Source organism: Gigantopelta aegis, chromosome 11 (assembly GCF_016097555.1).
Source record: "Gigantopelta aegis isolate Gae_Host chromosome 11, Gae_host_genome, whole genome shotgun sequence".
Lineage (NCBI taxonomy): Eukaryota > Metazoa > Mollusca > Gastropoda > Neomphalida > Peltospiridae > Gigantopelta > Gigantopelta aegis.
This window is the reverse complement of record NC_054709.1, coordinates 2,982,669-3,001,497: the sequence shown is the minus strand read 5'-3', so window position 1 is coordinate 3,001,497 and position 18,829 is coordinate 2,982,669. Positions and strand designations below refer to the sequence as shown.

General features: G+C 36.7%; 1 protein-coding gene across 1 annotated transcript in view; it reads left to right on the top strand.

Annotated features, from left to right (window-relative positions):
* The first annotated feature begins 1,534 nt into the window (after nucleotides 1-1,534).
* The window catches only part of LOC121385648 (zinc finger protein GLI4-like), a 120,681-nt gene continuing 103,386 nt past the window's right edge, over nucleotides 1,535-18,829 (top strand). The window contains exon 1 of the mRNA XM_041516410.1: nucleotides 1,535-2,771. The gene's annotated coding sequence lies outside the window, so the exon portion shown is untranslated. The remainder of the gene's footprint in view (nucleotides 2,772-18,829) is intronic.

The window sequence follows — 18,829 nt, the reverse complement described above, 5'->3', positions numbered from 1 at the left end:
ACAATAATAATAACTTGGTCAAATTCAAATTGTGAAAAAGTACAATAATAATTACTATTATAATTACTATTATTATTATTGTTGTTGTTATTATTACTATTATTACTACTACTACTACTACTACTACTACTACTACTACTACTACTACTACTACTACTACTACTACTACTACTACTACTACTACTACTACTACTACTACTACTACTATTATTATTATTATTATTAAAAATTATTATTATAATATTTGTAAAATGTTATATTCATTGTCATATTATAAATGTAAAAAAAATCAGAACTATATAATGTTGTACCTTTTTTTTGTCAAAAGCAAATAAAATTGTAATTGTAATTGTAATTGTTATTATATTAATTATTATAATGGAATACTATTTCACAATCTATGCTAGATCGGATTATGTAGATATAACTTTAATTGCTTTACACAGAGGTGGTCCACCTTTCCATTTTGTACACACCGGACCCATTTATTTACCATTTAAACCTATTTACTGAGCTCACCTTGACTATTTAAAAATATAACTGTACAATTAAAGGGACATTCCTGAGTTTGTTGCAATTTTTAAGATGTTATCGACTAACAGACACTATTTAACGATTGTAATCAAACATATTTTTATGCATAAAATATTAGTAGCTCTATATTAAACGTGTTTCTGATCGTTCTGATGTTTGTACTAGATTATATTTCATTTTATTTCCTAAAATATTTTTTTTTCGTACGTATGAAATTATTTGAAGACAAAATCCATTTTGGGCTTCTTACAAATATTAAGACGACCAGAAACACAAAGAATATACAGACACTGATATTCTAAACTAAAAAATATATTTAATATGTAAGTTTAATCGTAGAACTATTTTATTAGTCAGAAACATCTTACAATGCAGCAAACTCAGGAATGTTCCTTTAAAATATCTCAGTGCATGTTTCTGAATAGGAAAAAAAAAGTGTCTGTGTGTGAATTTCTGTTTGTTTAAAAATTTTAAAAAGTTAAAGAATTTAAAAAAGTTGAAGTATGTTTTATTTAATGACACGTTGATTAATTAATCATCAGCTATTGGATGGCAGATATTTGGTAATTTTTACATATAATCTTAGTAGCAAGGGATCTTTCAAATGCACTATCCCATAGACAGGATAACACATACCACAGCCTTTGATATACCGGTTGTGGTGCACTAGCTGGAACGAGAAATAGCCCAATGGGCTCAACAACGGGGATCGATCCAAAGCCGAGCTATAGATCTAAACTGTGTATATCTAAGACTGTAAAGTTTGTTGAAATTTTTAAATGTGTTTTTTCTCAACACTAACAGCCAGCATATCGGTTTCACATTACCATATGCTGAACAGCTCACTGCAGTTAGAATGTCAACTCCCCTCTGCCTGACCCATCCTCGAAAACCGCCAGCCACTGCCCTTGAATGTAACGTGATAAATATAGATCAAGTGGAGGTATTTCCCCCGCGTTTTGCCAATTCAATGGGCCGGTCTTCTCTCTAGCGGGAGAGAGAGAGAGAGAGAGATGTCCTTTATTGCTTTTGGATTCTTCAAACTCATTGTTGTTCACGCATGAATGGCCAGGATTGGGAGCGACCAGGGTCTCACCCCAGGCTTTTCAGGAAAGAAGAAAAACTTAGAACAACTATACGGAGCAATTTTGTGAGTGCAATAACACCCCCATTAGAATAAGAAACAGTGTTGGTGTCACTTCGTCGGTGTGATAGGAAGGAAGGATTCGGTTTTTTTAATTCTTCAGTGTTAGTTTTGGTGTTTCTTGTTTTCATCAGCCATGTTGCATCAAGCATTCTTGAGAGTGTAGCAAGTTTTGTTTTTTATCTTTTGTGTTTTTTGTGTGTGTGTAATTTTTTTTATCCACATTGCAATGAACAGTCATCTTATCTTGTCTTTGAAGAGTATTGACAGTTTTTGTCTCTAGTTTTGTGATTTGTTTTTTAAATCCACGTTACATCAAACAGTCATCTTGTCTTTGCAGTGTATTGACAGTGTCTCTGCCCTCCTCGTCTTCGTAAGCTACGGAAGTGGGATACTAACAGAAATAGCAGAGAACAGTGTACAGGATTGGAAGAAAACATTGGAGTGACTGACTCTAAACAGTTTGTTTGAGATGCTGTGATTGTTGGGGGTGTCTTTACGAGTAGCTTCAGTGCCTGGATGCTTGTTTTAACTGGATATCAGTGTATGGGTGGATGCAGTGCCTGGATGCTTGTTTTAACTGGATCAGTGTACTGGTGTGAGGTACCTGGATGCTTGGTTTAACTGGATATCAGTGTACTGGTGTGAGGTACCTGGATGCTTGTTTTAACTGGATATCAGTGTACGGGTAACTGCGGTGCCTGGATGCTTGTTTTAACTGGATCAGTGTTCGGGTAGCTTCAGTGCCTGGATGCTTGTTTTAACTGGATCAGTGTTCGGGTAGCTTCAGTGCCTGGATGCTTATTTTAACTGGATCAGTGTTCGGGTAGCTTCAGTGCCTGGATGTTTGTTTTAACTGGATATCAATGTACATATAGCTACAGTGCCTGGATGCTTGTTTTAACTGGATCAGTGTACGGGTAGCTTCAGTACCTGGATGCTTATTTTAACTGGAAATCAGTGTACCAGTGTGGGATGATGTTGTGTTTTCAAGGAATGTGTACCAGAAGGTGTTAGTGTTTCATTTAGTGTGGATAGTGTTGCCAGGACTCCGCCGCCGCCACCGTCTGTGATGTTCTACATTCTTTGATGGGTGAGTTGATCAAAAGTTTGATGATTTATTAATATCTCACTTTGATAATTTTTTAACGGTGTATGTGTTGTTTTTCAGTATTATTTTATGTTATTATTATTTATTATTATTATTAATTATTATTATTTATTATTATTATTAATTATTATTATTTATTATTATTATTAATTATTATTATTAATTATTATTGTTGGTGGTGGTGTTGTTGTTATTATTATCATCATCATCATTATTATTATTTATTATTATTATTATTATTATCATCATCATCATCATCATCATCATCATCATCATCATCATCATCATCATCATCATCATCATCATCATCATCATCATTATTAAATGTAGATATTCCTATTATTTTATTTCAGTGGTTTAGTATTATTTTAAATGTAGTTGTTACCACATATACATGTATTATTATTTTATTATTGTTAGTTTGTTACTAATTTTATTATTATTATTATTATAATTATTATTAGTAAAATTATTATTAATTATTATTATTATTAAAATTATTTTTAATTATTATTATTTACTTTATTATAATTTAAAAATTATATTAATATTATTTTGAATTATTATTTTGAATTATTTATTTGTGTTATATTAAAAAAAAAAAAATTGTTTCTTTACATTTCTTTCTTTCTTTCAGTCTTTCTTTTTATCATAAACTATTAGCGATCGTAAAATTTAGCAAAATCCAAATAACTGACAATTAGTGACATAAAACTTCAGCACGGTAGGTGTTATCAGGATTGGCTTAAAAAATACTTTTGATATATTTTGACATTAAGCAGCTTACAGACAGCTAACTTTAGTAGAAAATTGCCATAATATACATGCTAACTATGACTATTGCTTTCATCAATATCATGTAGCCATTGTTGCGTGTTTAGTTAATCACCAGCAAAACAATCTCACAAAATTTGTCAAAACAGTCTTGTAGGTCTCTTTGAATTTATTGACAGGAAATATTAGCGTTTTTGTAACGCCTCACTAAATTCACAAATATTTTACGTCGGCTAACATTTCCTGATTTACATTATTTATTTTTTCCCCAGGAGCTGTCTAACAATGGCCAGGATTTATTGCTCAGGAATCACTATCATATATTAATAATTCAATTTTCGTTACATTCATTTAAGGATTGTCTGTTATTTCGTTTACGTTCATCAGGGTATGAACCAAAAACATCTTCTGCAAATTGTGTGAATCACATCAGTTTGCAGATGATTTTTGGGGGGTTCAAACCCAGATGAATTTAAAAGAAATAACAGACAGTACTTATAATTAAATTTGAATCATACTTTCTAATAATAACACTAAAACATCATACTTATTTTGAATTATTTTTGGTCCATAAACAATAATGCTCAATAAGGCAACTTGCCTATATAAAATGATGTCATCAGATATGACATTCCCTGACGATGTAATTTTTTGCGTTGCTACGTAAGGACCAATGGGATGACGTTATATTGTAATGAATATAATGTAAATTTACTTACTACAATATAACATCATCCCATCTGATGATGTCATGTTATATTGGTAATTTACTTACTACAATATAACATCATCCCATCTGATGATGTCATGTTATATTGGTAATTTACTTACTACAATATAACATCATCCCATCTGATGATGTCATGTTATATTGGTAATTTGTCTTATTGATCATTATTGTTTAAGAACCAAAAAAATATTTAAAATAAAGTATGAACTTTTAGTGAATTTTTATTAATAAGTATGTTTAAAATTTAATTATAAGTAGTGTCTGTTATTTCTTTTATGTTCATCGGGGTATGAAAAAACTAAATAATCTTTAAACTTATGTGAGAACGGCTTTGCCAATTCACACAGTTTGTGAATGATCTTTTTGGTTTATACTACGATGAACGTAAAAAAACCCAAAACACTCTCTAAATATCATATAAGTACATGTATGTATATGTACAATTAAAAACCTTTTTTAATTAGTTAAAACACTATGAATTAACATTTAACTTTAGTATTTACTTAATAATGCTAAAAGTAAAACTAATATAAAAACATATTATGAAGTTTTAAACCCAAACTAACTCTCATAACATTTTTTTTTTTTTTTTTTACAAAACGTTAGAATGCTGTTCTTAAATAAAGTTAAGCAAAATAATCTTTGCGTACTGCATCATGATTTGCTATACAAGTTTCAGTAGTTGCTATTCAATTTTCAATTGACTAGAAAAATCTCTAATCAAGATTTTGAAAACAAGATCTTCCCTATATAGTGTAACCAGTTCTTAAAGGCACTGTCCTGAGTTTGCAGCCATTGTAAGATGTATCTGACTAACAGAGCGTTTTTGATGACTAACATTACACTTTAAATACTTGACATCCAATAGCCGATGATTAATAAATCAATGAGCTCTATATACTGGATTTTCCCTGAGGCTACTGCACCGGTACCCATCCGTTTCTCAAAGAAGGGCGTCTAAGGAGTGAAAATCAGTCATAATCTCATGTACGCCATTTTTAACAAGGTTTACCCAATTTCCTCCAGACTACTAGTGGTGTCGTTAAACAAGACAAACTTTACACTTTAAATAAATTTTCTTGTTTAAAACATTAGTAAAGAGTAGCTCATGAAGTGGCAACAGCGGGTTTCCTCTAAATATCTGTGTGGTCCTTAACCATGGCTTTGAAATTGGGAATTTTAGCGTCATTTTGCCAAAAATTTTGAATTTACAGTTTCATTTAAAAAATATCTTATTAATCCAAGTTAGAATTAAAAAGGTAATTCTATGTATAGAGGATAATAAACGAGTTACCAGTTATAAAATGTATGTCCCGAATGAAATAATTTTCACTTGTTAACGAGCTTTAGCGAGTGACAAGTGAAAATTAGTTCATGAGGAAAATAAATTTGATAATAACTGATACTAAGTTTGTTATTCTATTTATTACCACTGCTATTTTTTTTTTTTTAAAAGCCTTTATTTTCAATATAGCCTACATCGGCTACACGTCCATGTATATAGAAATGACGTAAACTAGTTTACTGTTCTGGGTATTGCTTTAACTTTGTATTTTATTCACGGTTCACAGATAATTTTCAAAACCCAATGTTCTATATATTCTATAAATTAATCTATGAATTGCATTAAACTACCATTTTATTACAAGATTAACACTGAAACTAGAAAGACGTAAATGCTTTAAACATAACATCATTGTGTGTGCTTTGCCAAATTGTGATGACGTCATATTTAGTACTGACACGGTGATTGGTCTGTTGGCGTCAAATTGTCTAATAGTAGTGTATGTTAAACCAATGCAATTTTTACAAACATATAGCAAGATTTTAAAATTTCTAAATGGTAAAATTTTTGTGTGAAATTATTTACAAAATAAAAAACCCCAAAAAACCCACTTCAACATTTGTCAACTGAGAATTAACTATATAGTCCTTTCCACAAGGAACACCTTTTATTAAAGGGACATTCCTGAGTTTGCTGCAATTTTTAAGATATTATAGACTAACAGAGACTTTTTAAGATTGTAATTACATATCAAATATATTTTTCTGCATAAAATGTTTCTGATCGTTCTAATATTTGTACTATGCTAAATTTCATTTTATTTCCTAAATTTTTTTTTCGTACGTATGAAATTATTTGAAGACAAAGTCCAGTTTGGGCTTCTTACAAATATTAAGATGACCAGAAACACATTGAATATATAGACACTGATATTCTAAACAAGAAAATATATTTAATATGTAAGTTTAATCGTAGAAATATTTTATTTTTTGGAAACGTTAAAATGCAGCAAACTCAGGAATGCCCCTTTAATATTATGGAATTTACTACAAGTTATTTATTTCCCTGGTAACTATTGTGCTGCTGGCATTTTAAAAATAAAGGTAAATTGCCAAAGGTTATATAATAAATAGAATTTGTTTAGTTTTTTGTCAAATATGATTGATATTTCATCACGTGAAGTTTGCAATCATATCACACTCGTTATGCAAACACAACTCATGAGATATGTTTGCAAACTTCACGAGATGAGATATAAATCATATTTGACAAAAAACATGAAATATCCTCTAAGTATGTATCTACAGGACACAGTAAGTCCCGGGTTTGGTAACAAGAGATGTATGCCAATATAATTAAAAAATTCCAGCAGTTATACAGTTTACTCAATCCTTTAATAAACCTCAGAAAATTACATCATTACGTCAAATGCGTAAAAAAGGTCATGAAAAGGACATTAGAAACTGATTGATGTGTATTATAACTGAATAAGTTGTGTTGTTTGTAATTATAAAAATTGTTTGACATTCAGTATCAGAATTACCATATGTTTCATATCCAACAGCCGATGATTAATTAATCAATGTGCTGTAGTGGTGTCGTTAAAGTAAAACAAACTTTAACGTTATATTTAGAGTTATGCATGTAGCAGGCATCCCCCTAATAACTGAAGCATCACGATGGTTTGCCAAACTTAATGTATTGAGAATGCTGGGATTGTTTGCTATATTCAGCTCTGTAAAGTTCCAAAATTCAAAACCAAAAATTGCTGGGATAGTTGACACAAATTCACCTTCATCAAAGTTAAATTGGCTTATTCAGTAGCGAGGTTTGGTGTTCCAAATGAATGTAATTTTCATTTATAATCAATTTATTTTTTAAAATAAGGTCCTTAAAAATCTGTGACAATAATAGCGGGACATAGGCCTGTGGTAAAGTGCTTGCCCGATGTGTGATCGGCGTGGGGTCGATCCCTGTCCATGAGCCCATTGGGCTATTTCTCATCTCAGCCAGTGCACCACGACTGGTATACCAAAGGCCGTGATATTTGCTATTCTGTCTATGGGCTGGTGCATATAAAAGATCCCTTGCTACTAATGGAAAAAAGGTAGTGGGTTTTTTCTCTGTGTCAAAATAATCATATGTTTGACATCCAATAGCCGATGATTAATACATCATTGTGATCTAGTGGTGTCGTTAAACAAAACAAACATTCTGTGACAATATATGTCTTTAACATTTCAGTGGTTTCGAACTGTTTTCTGGTCAGCATATTTGTATTGTGATCTAGTGGTGTCGTTAAAAAAACAAAACATTCTGTGACAGTATATTAACATTTCAGTGGTTTCGAACTGTTTTCTGGTCAGCATATTTGTATTGTGATCTAGTGGTGTCGTTAAACAAAACAAACATTCTGTGACAGTATATGTCTTTAACATTTCAGTGGTTTCGAACTGTTTTCTGGTCAGCATATTTGTATTGTGATCTAGTGGTGTCGTTAAACAAAACAAACATTCTGTGACAGTATATGTCTTTAACATTTCAGTGGTTTCGAACTGTTTTCTGGTCAGCATATTTGTATTGAATTTGGGCGTGATTTTTTTGGCCACATGTATTTCAGGCACAACCTTTATCACCTTGATTTGCTGACCTTACACTGGGCTCCACTCCCCCCTTCCCTCTCCCTCATTAGCTACGGCTATATACACAGCTCACATGTATATAGCCAGTTGTATGTTAAGTGACAAAGATGGCAACGTCCATTGCCATTGTATTTATGGAATTCATCTTTGTACCCAATATTTTGCATGATGTGTGTACAGGCCTCGCGAACAACGCACAAGCGAAATGATCGTTTCGTGTAAATCTAGTTTTGTGTAATCCATTTTTCATTCTCACCAAAGAAAGAAAGAAATGTTTTATTTAATGATGCACTCAACACATTTTATTTACGGTTATATGGCATCGGACATATGGTTACGGCCACAGAGATATGGAGAGAGGAAACCAGCTGTCGTTACTTCATGGGCTACTCTTTTCGATTAGCAGCAAGGGATCTTTTATATGCACCATCCCACAGACAGGATAGTAATTACCACAGCCTTTGATATGCCAGTTGTGGTGCACTAGATGAAATGAGAAATAGCCCTATGGGCCCACCGACTGGGATTGATCCCAGACTGACCATGCATCGAGCGAGCGCTTTACCACTGGGCTACGTCTTGCCTTCATTCTCGCCAAAAAAATATGAAGACATTAAAAATATTTTACCCTATCATTTGTCACTGTTCACATAATGATGTATTTGTAACGGGTTATGTAAAAATGAAATGGGTTACCCAAATGTTTAATTCTCAGAGGTCTGGTGTACAGTAGTTGACTGAATGAATGAATGAATGAATGAATGAATGAATGAATGAATGTTTAACGACACCCCAGCACGAAAAATACATCGGCTATTAGGTATCAAACTATGGTAAACGCAAATCGAAAGTGATGATCAACATCAATATAAAAATTCAATAGTCAAATAAAAACACAGTGTAAAGAACTGTGCAAAAATATAAATATCACAGATAGATACTGACTTTTACTAAAAATTTCAATTTGTGCTATATTGGCCATTCTCAAAGAGAATGTTACACCCCTGCACCACGGTGAGGTTACAGCATGCACAGGGGCAGTAGTTGACTGAGTCTGACTGCCAAAAGATCCTTATGAAATGTGGCATCAGGCAAGAACAAATAAAGCTGTTTGCAGTGCAGATGAAAAGAGCAGAAGTGGTCAGAACAATCACAAACTGTTAAAGGGACATTCCTGATTCCTGACTTTTTAATGATTGTAATTTCATATTTTTCTGCATAAAATATTAGTGGCTGTATAATAAACATGTTTCTGATTGTTCTAATATTTGTACTAGGTTAAATTTAATTTAATTTCCAAAAAAAAAACATTTTTGTATGTACGAAATTATTTGAAGACAAAATCCAGTTTGGGCTTCTTACAAATATTAAGATGACCAGAAACACATTGAATATACAGACACTGATATTCTAAACAAGAAAATATATTTAATATGTTAGTTTAATTGTAGAATATCTTATTTGTCGGAAACATCTTACAATGCAGCAAACTCAGGAATGTCCCTTTAAGAGAAACATCTTACAATGCAGCAAACTCAGGAATGTCCCTTTAAGACAGCCTTGCATATTATATTATAGATGTGCTCTAGTGGTCTTGTTAAACAAAACAGACATTAACATAAACCATAGTTCAAAACATTCTGAGGAGTTATAAAACAAACACTGCATTAAAATATTTTCCTTTTTTTTGTTCCGTATGCATGGAATATATATATATTTATTTTTAGTGTCACTGAAGTTCGCAGGAACGGTGTAAGCCTGTAATACATTTTTGTATTCTATAGCAATCAGTTGGTGACTTCGTGCTATAAACCAGTAAGCAGTAAAGTCACTGAGGTGTGAAGTTCACGGTGTAGTCCCTCAGTACTTAATTCAGTATATCATGTTCACCAGGCCAGACAAAGAACATGACAGTTGACCCCACTGAGAAGAAATAGAACTAGTCTTCAAACCGGTTGCATCCATGTAGTGATTTACTAGAACAGGACAGTTGACCTGGGTGAGAAGAAATAGAACTAGTCTTCAAGCTGATAGCATCCACCTAGTGATTTACTAGAACAGGACAGTTGACCTCGGTGAGAAGAAATAGAACTAGTCTTCAAGGCGATAGCATCTGAGTAGTGATTTACTAGAACAGGACAGTTGACCTCAGTGAGAAGAAATAGAACTAGTCTTCAAGCCAATAGCATCCATATAGTGATTTACTAGAACAGGACAGTTTACTTCAGTGAGAAGAAATAGAACTAGTCTTCAAGCCGATAGCATCCATGTAGTGATTTACTAGAACAGGACAGCTGACCTGGGTGAGAAGAAATAGAACTAGTCTTCAAGCTGATAGCATCCACCTAGTGATTTACTAGAACAGGACAGTTGACCTCGGTGAGAAAAATAGAACTAGTCTTCAAGGCGATAGCATCTGTGTAGTGATTTACTAGAACAGGACAGTTGACCTCGGTGAGAAGAAATAGAACTAGTCTTCAAGCCGATAGCATCCATGTAGTGATTTACTAGAACAGGACAGTTTACCTCAGTGAGAAGAAATATGACTATAGTCCGTCCCATCCTCCTATAAAGATATTGTTTTGTATTAAACTGATTTCTGTTTGGTTTGATGTAAGAAAAACAGTAAAGGTGTTTTGGAAATAACAAATAAATAGATTATATTTCATGTTTTTTTGTCAACTATGATTTATATCTCATCGAGTGAAGTTTGCAATCATATCTCAAGAGTTGTGCTTGCGTGACAAGTGTGATATGATTGCAAACTTCACGAGATAAGATATAAATCATATTTGACAAAAAACATAAAATTTGGCAATTTACCTTTATTTTTAAAATGCCAGCAGCAAAATAGTTCCGGCTTTCTTACAGTGAAGATAACACTTTTTCTACAGTGATGATAACATGTTTTAGAGTGAAATAGTGAAATTTTCACTCTAAAATATTTTATCGTCACTGAGTGACTGATAACACTTTTATTTCACTGATATTTTAAGATATTTCACTTAATGTTATATAATATATACTATTTTTGTGTATAATTTTGAAAACAATTTATAAATAAATAACTTAGTAAATTCCATAGCATGATGAAAGTGTTTTAGGATCAAACCATCATCTAATTGCATTTTACAAATTTCAACCAATATCCCCATCATTGACAGTGGGTGGGACGTAATGCACGGTCAGTCTGGGATCGATCCCTATCAGTAGGCCCATTGGGCTATTTTTCGTTCCAGCCATTGCACCACAACTAGTATATCAAAGGCTGTGGTATGTGCTATCCTGTCCATGGGATGATGCATATAAAAGATCCCTTGCTACTAATAGAAAAATGTCATGGGTTTCCTCTCTAATACTATATATGTAAAAACTTACCAAAGATTTGATATCCAATAGCCAATTATTAATTAATCAATGTCCTCTAGTGGTGTCGTTAAACAAAACAAACAAACCATGACTGATATAAATAAAGAAAAGGTTGTGGTATGTGCTGTCCTGGCTATGGGAAAGTGCTTCTAAAAGTTCTCTTGCCATTAATGGAAAAATTTATCAGGTTTCCTCTGTAGACTATGTCAGAATGACTAAATTTTGACATCCAATAGCCGGTGATTAATTAATCAATGTGCTCCAGTAGTGTCATTAAACAAAACAAACTTCATTTATTCACCATCAGTCCATCCATCCATCCATCTGTCTGTCTGTCCGTCCGTCCGTCCGTCCGTCCGTCCATCCATCCATCCATCCATCCATTCACCATTCATCATCCATCTATTCATCATTCATCCATCCATCCATCCATCCATCCATCCATCCATCCATCCATCCATCCATCCATCTATTCACCATCTATCCATCGGTCCATCCATCCATCCATCCATCTATTCACCATCTATCCATCAGTCCATCCATCCATCCATCCATCCATCCAAGCATCCATCCATCTATCCATCCATCTATCCATCCATCCATCCATCTATTCACCTTCCATCCATCCATCCATCCATCCATCCAAACATCCATCCATCCAAACATCCATCCATCCATCCATCCATCCATCCATCCATCCAAACATCTTTCTTGGACCTAGAGTTTGGTGTTGCCATAATTTTCATATTGCTACTGCCAACAGAGAATCTTTTATTCAGATATGGTCACCTAATGACCATATTATTTTTTAATGTGCTGGGGTGTCATTAAACAAACATTCCTTTCCTTTCTGCTCTGGCTAGTAAGTTTCGGGTTTCTCTGTAAACTGCCTGTCTTTACTGCCTGACTTCTGTGATGTTTGTCTCAGGGGAGATAAGCAAATCGTATGTCCATGGATTAACCTTATTCCGCAGATTAAGATTTTCCCATTATTGATTCACCTTTATAATAAACAGAAGAGCTAGTGTTTGTTGGAGTCATATGATATACGTGGTGTACTCACCTCCCTGAAGACAGTACCTCTCTGTATGCTACCTCTGTATACTATCTCTATATATGCATATACCTCTGTGTATACTATCTCTATATAGACAAGTATTTTCAACTCATTGAACAGTATTTGTCCTGGAATTACCGGCTTTGGTGTAGTGGTTAAACCATCGGACGTAAGGCTGGTATTGGGTTCGCCTCCTGGTACCGGCTCCCACCTAGAGTGGGTTTAACAACTTAGTTACCAGCTTAAACCATCAGACATAAGGCTGGTATAGGTACTGGGTTCACCTCCTGGTACCAGCTCCCACCCAGAGTGGGTTTAACAACTTAGTTACCAGCTTAAACCACCAGACATAAGGCTGGTATAGGTAATGGGTTTGCCTCCTGGTACCAGCTCCCACCCAGAGTGGGTTTAACAACTTAGTTACCAGCTTAAACCACCAGACATAAGGCTGGTATAGGTAATGGGTTTGCCTCCTGGTACCAGCTCCCACCCAGAGTGGGTTTAACAACTTAGTTACCAGCTTAAACCACCAGACATACGGCTGGTATAGGTACTGGGTTTGCCTCCTGGTACCAGCTCCCACCCAGAGTGGGTTTAACAACTTAGTTACCAGCTTAAACCATCAGACATAAGGCTGGTATAGGTACTGGGTTCACCTCCTGGTACCAGCTCCCACCCAGAGTGGGTTTAACAACTTAGTTACCAGCTTAAACCACCAGACATAAGGCTGGTATAGGTAATGGGTTTGCCTCCTGGTACCAGCTCCCACCCAGAGTGGGTTTAACAACTTAGTTACCAGCTTAAACCATCAGACATAAGGCTGGTATAGGTACTGGGTTCACCTCCTGGTACCGGCTCCCACCCAGAGTGGGTTTAACAACTTAGTTACCAGCTTAAACCATCAGACATAAGGCTGGTATAGGTAATGGGTTTGCCTCCTGGTACCAGCTCCCACCCAGAGTGGGTTTAACAACTTAGTTACCAGCTTAAACCATCAGACATAAGGCTGGTATAGGTACTGGGTTCACCTCCTGGTACCGGCTCCCACCCAGAGTGGGTTTAACAACTTAGTTACCAGCTTAAACCATCAGACATAAGGCTGGTATAGGTAATGGGTTTGCCTCCTGGTACCAGCTCCCACCCAGAGTGGGTTTAACAACTTAGTTACCAGCTTAAACCATCAGACATAAGGCTGGTATAGGTACTGGGTTCACCGCCTGGTACCGGCTCCCACCCAGAGTGGGTTTAACAACTTAGTTACCAACTTAAACCATCAGACATAAGGCTGGTATAGGTACTGGGTTCACCTCCTGGTACCGGCTCCCACCCAGAGTGGGTTTAAAGACTATGTTTCCAGCTTAAGCTGTTGGACATAAGGCTAGTAGGTACTGGGTTTGCCTCCTGGTACCGGCTCCCACCAAGAGCCAGTTTAACAACTCAGTGTGTCAATGTAAGACCACTACATAGGCTTCTCTGACTGTAGATTTGGTTACATGATACATGTTCTCAAAGTCACTTTACTGAGCAGCAAAGAACACTACTGGAGCACATTGATTTAATCATCGGCTATTGGATGTCAAACATTTGGTAATTGTGACATATTCTGAGAGAGGAAACCCGCTACATTTTTCTATTAGTAGCAAGGGATCTTTTATATGCACCATTACATAGCCAGGATAACACATACCACAGTCTTTGATATACCAGTCATGGTGCACTGACTGAAACGATAAATAGCCCAATGGACGGGGATCAATCCCAAACTGACCACACATCAAGTATATGCTAGCTGGAACATGAAATAGCCCAATGGGCCCACTGACGAGGATTGACCCCAGACCGACCGCACATCAAGCGAGCGCTTTACCACTTGGCTACATCCCGCCGCTGTACAGATGAAGACAAGACAATGTTGACAACATCCAGCTATTTTATGTCGGTGTATTCCGATCAGGTAGTCTGCGAACTGGCTCCGTGTTGACACACCGAGTCTGTACGAAGAAAATCCACCGTGATCAAGTCTTCAATTAGTGTTCCTTGCATTGACTCATGGTGTCTATCTTGTGTGAATCCCTCCTCAATGTACCGGAGCACCAGCAGGCTCGTTGTGGCGTGCATGTCAACAAGGGGGACAGGGTAGCTTACACATCTGTGTTTGTCAAAGTAAAACGATATCGTGTGGAACTGTAAGGTGTAAATTGTATGACTGTGTGTTTGATTTGCTTCTGCTGTATAGAAAGTGGTATTTTGGTAATTATTTAATGTATAGAGACCTAGCTGTGGGGGGGGGGGGGGGGGCAAAAACCCAGCCTTGGTGGCATAGTGGTTAAGTCATCGGACATAAGGATGATAGGTACTTGGTTCGCAGCCTGGTACTGGCTCCCACCCAGATCGAGTTTAACGACTCAGTGGGTAGGTGTAAAGCCACTACAGACTTTTCTCTCTCGAAACCAAGCCAGTGCTCCACAACTGGTGTAACAAAGGCTGTGGTATGTACTATGCTGTCTGTGGGATGGTGCATATAAAAGATCCCTTGCTGCTAATCGAAAAGAGTAGCCCATGAAGTGGCGACAGCGGGTTTCCTTTCTCAGTATCTGTGTGGTCCTTAACAATATGTCTGACACCATATCACCGTAAATAAAATGTGTTGAGTGTGTCGTTAAATAAAAACATTTCCTTCCTTCCTCTCACTAACCACTAACAACTAACTGCTAACTCTCTGTTCTGAACGGACAGCCCAGATAGCTGAGGTGTGTGTGCCCAGGACAACGCGCTTGAACCTTAATAGAATATAAGCATGAAGATTTAGAGAATAACCAACTCGCTACGAGGAATTATGAATTATCTGTCCCGAGTGAATGAATGTTGTAAACCCGAGCCTTTGGCAAGGGTTTTACAACATTCATTCACGAGGGACAGATAATTCACAATTCCTCGTAGCGAGTTGGTTATTCTCTTTATTACCCATTGTCAATTTTAACTGATTTTTAATGTAAAAATTCCTCTGGAGTCTACAACAAATCCATCAGCCATTACGTGATATAATCTTACGCGCATTACATGACGTAATGTAAGTGACGTCATAGCAAAACGGCGTTCTCTTTACAGCCAAATGTTTACAGTACAAAATAATACAACTGTATTTGCATTTGAAAACAATTATTTTTATATATCATTAAAGCCGCTGCTTATGAAAATATACATTTCATGTTTACGAAACAAATGAGTCCATTTGCTTTTGTAAATCTTTGTAGATCGTATAACGCATGTGTAATGTGACTCATGAATGAAAAAATTACATGAATGAAAGTGAAGTTCTGGCCATGGCAAGCAACCAACCAAACGTCGTGATTTTTAAGCCAGCCAATCAGTGGCTGTAGAAGCAATCTGCACACTGTGCAGAGATCGAAAAAATATTACCCCGTATATTTGAGCCCATATGGGTAATAAAAGTTGATATGAATGAATGAATGAATGAATGAATGAATGAATGAATGAATGAATGAATGAATGAACGAACGAACGAACGAACGAACGAACGAACGAATGATTGTATGCATGCGTGCATGCTGTGGGAATACCAGACTTGGTGGCTTGATGGTTTAACCATTGGGTGTGAAATTGGTAGGTACTGGGTTCAAATCCCAGTACTAGCTTGAACCCAGGGTGTGTTTTAGCAGCTCAGGAGAGAAATATAAGGCTATTATGCATTTTATTACCCCTCATAATTAAGCACTCATAACCATGCTTTCTGGTTATGGGTTTGAAATGGTTTCAAATTGAACACTGTATTTCATGTAAGTACTTTGACTGATGTTAAACAGCATTCTTCTTACTATCATCTTTTAAAAAATTATTTTAAAAAATATATCCATTTGAAAACAATTATTTTTATATATCATTAAAGCCGCTGCTTATGAAAATATACATTTCATGTTTACGAATCCCAAGGTTTAAGGGATGTCATTTTACCCTTCATACCCTCTGGCATAAACTGCAATAACGGGGGAAATAAAATCATTATCAAAGTACGTGACATCGAGGAAAAGAATGAAGTTCATTTGTACCGCAAAGTTCGTGGACAATGAACATTATTTCACTCGGGCATAGTATCCTATATCGATAACTGGTTTAGAGAGAGTGAGATATCCTCTCTCTCTCGCTCGAGAGGAGAGAGAAGAGTAGAGGAGAGAGAGAGCTCTCTTAACTCTCTCGCTACTTCTCTCTCTCTCAACAGGGAGTCATGCTTATCAAAAAAGCAGAAAGAGAGATAAAAAAAAGCTCTCCCTCAGCAGAGAAATGGAAAAGGAAGAGAAGGGAGGAGAAAGAGAAACGAGTAGAGAGAGGAGAAAGAGGAAAAAAGGAGAGAGAGAGAAACTCTCTCTCTCTCCCCCAGAGTCGCTCCCCCATCTCTTCATCTCTCTATCTTCTCTCTCTCTCTATCTCTCTCTATCTCTCTCTCAGAGAGAGAGAGAGAGAGAGAGAGAGAAAGAAAGAAAGAAGAAACTCCCCTAGAAAGAGAGAGTCCCTCCCTCGCTCTCCCTATGTATCTCTCTCTCTCATCCTCCCTCTCTCCCTCTCTTCCCTCTATCCTCTATCACTCTCCCTCTGCTTTATCTCTCCTCTCCCCCTCAAGACGAGGGGAGAGAGAGAATAGAGTATCTCTAGAAGAGAGAGGAAAAACTCTAGAGAGAAGAAAGAGAAAAGAGAGAGAGAGAAGAGAGAAGAAAGAAAGAGAGAAGAGAATCCCTCTCTCTCTCCCTCCCTCTCTCACTTCAGAAAGAAGACCGAGAATATCTCTAGAAAGAGAGAGATAAAGAGAGAGAGAGAGAGAGAGAGAGAGAGAGAGCGAGCGCTCTCTTCCCTCTCTCTCCTCTTCTCTCTCTCTATCTCTCTTCTCTCTCTCTCAAAGAGAGCTCTCTCTTCTCTCCCATATCCTATATCCTCTCGCCCTCTCTCTATTCTCTCTCTCTCTCTAGAGCTCTCCTCTCTCTCTCTCTCGCTCTCTCTCTCTCTCCCTCCCTCTATCGAGAGAGAGATCTCATCGCTATCTCTCGATCTTACCCGACATAGTCTAAAGCTCTCTCTCGATCATCTCCATCTCCCTCTCTCTCTCTCTCTCTCTCTACTTCTTCCTCTCTCCTCTCTTCTCTCTCTCTCTCTCTCTCGATATCTATATATATCCTCTATTTCTTTTTCAGTATAACCAGGGTCACCGGTGGCACTAGCCCAATCGTAAAGTGTTGCTTGATGCACAGTCAGTTTAGGATCCAATCACCCCGTCGATAGGCTCAATGGGTTATTCTCGTTCCAGCCAGTGCACCCATGACTGGAATAGCAAAAGGCAGTGGTATGTACTATCTGTTGTCTATGCGGAAGGTGGATATACATGTAAAGGATACCATTGATACTCATGGCAAAATTGAAATAAAGAAAAGAAAGATTAAGTAAATAAGTACCTGTGTGGTCCTTAACCATACATGTATATGGGAAGCCATATAACAGTAAATAAAATGTGTTGAGTGTGTCGTTAAATAAAACATTTCCTTCCTTCCTAGTACCAACTCCTGCAATTAAGAAAATGTCCACAGCAAAAAAACATGCCAAAACTCGCTGTGGTTGGGAGCTGGTACCGTGCTGCGAACCCAGTACCTACCAGCCTTAAGTCGGATGGCTTAACCACAACACCACCGAGACTGGTACCGGGCTACAAACACAGTACCTACCAACCTTATGTCCGATGGCTTTAACCACAATACCACAGAGGCTGGTACCGGGCTGCAAACCCAGTACCTACCAGCCTTATGTCTGATGGGTTTAACCACAATACCACTGAGGCTGGTACCGGGCTGCAAACCCAGTACCTACCAGCCTTATGTCTGATGGCTTTAACCACAATACCACTGAGGCTGGTACCGGGCTATGAACCCAGTACCTACCAGCCTTATGTCTGATGGCTTTAACCACAATACCAATGAGGCTGGTACCGTGCTGCGAACCCAGTACCTACCAGCCTTATGTCTGATGGCTTTAACCACAATACCACCGAGGCTGGTACCGGGCTATGAACCCAGTACCTACCAGCCTTATGTCTGATGGCTTTAACCACAATACCACTGAGGCTGGTACCGGGCTATGAACCCAGTACCTACCAGCCTTATGTCTGATGGCTTTAACCACAAT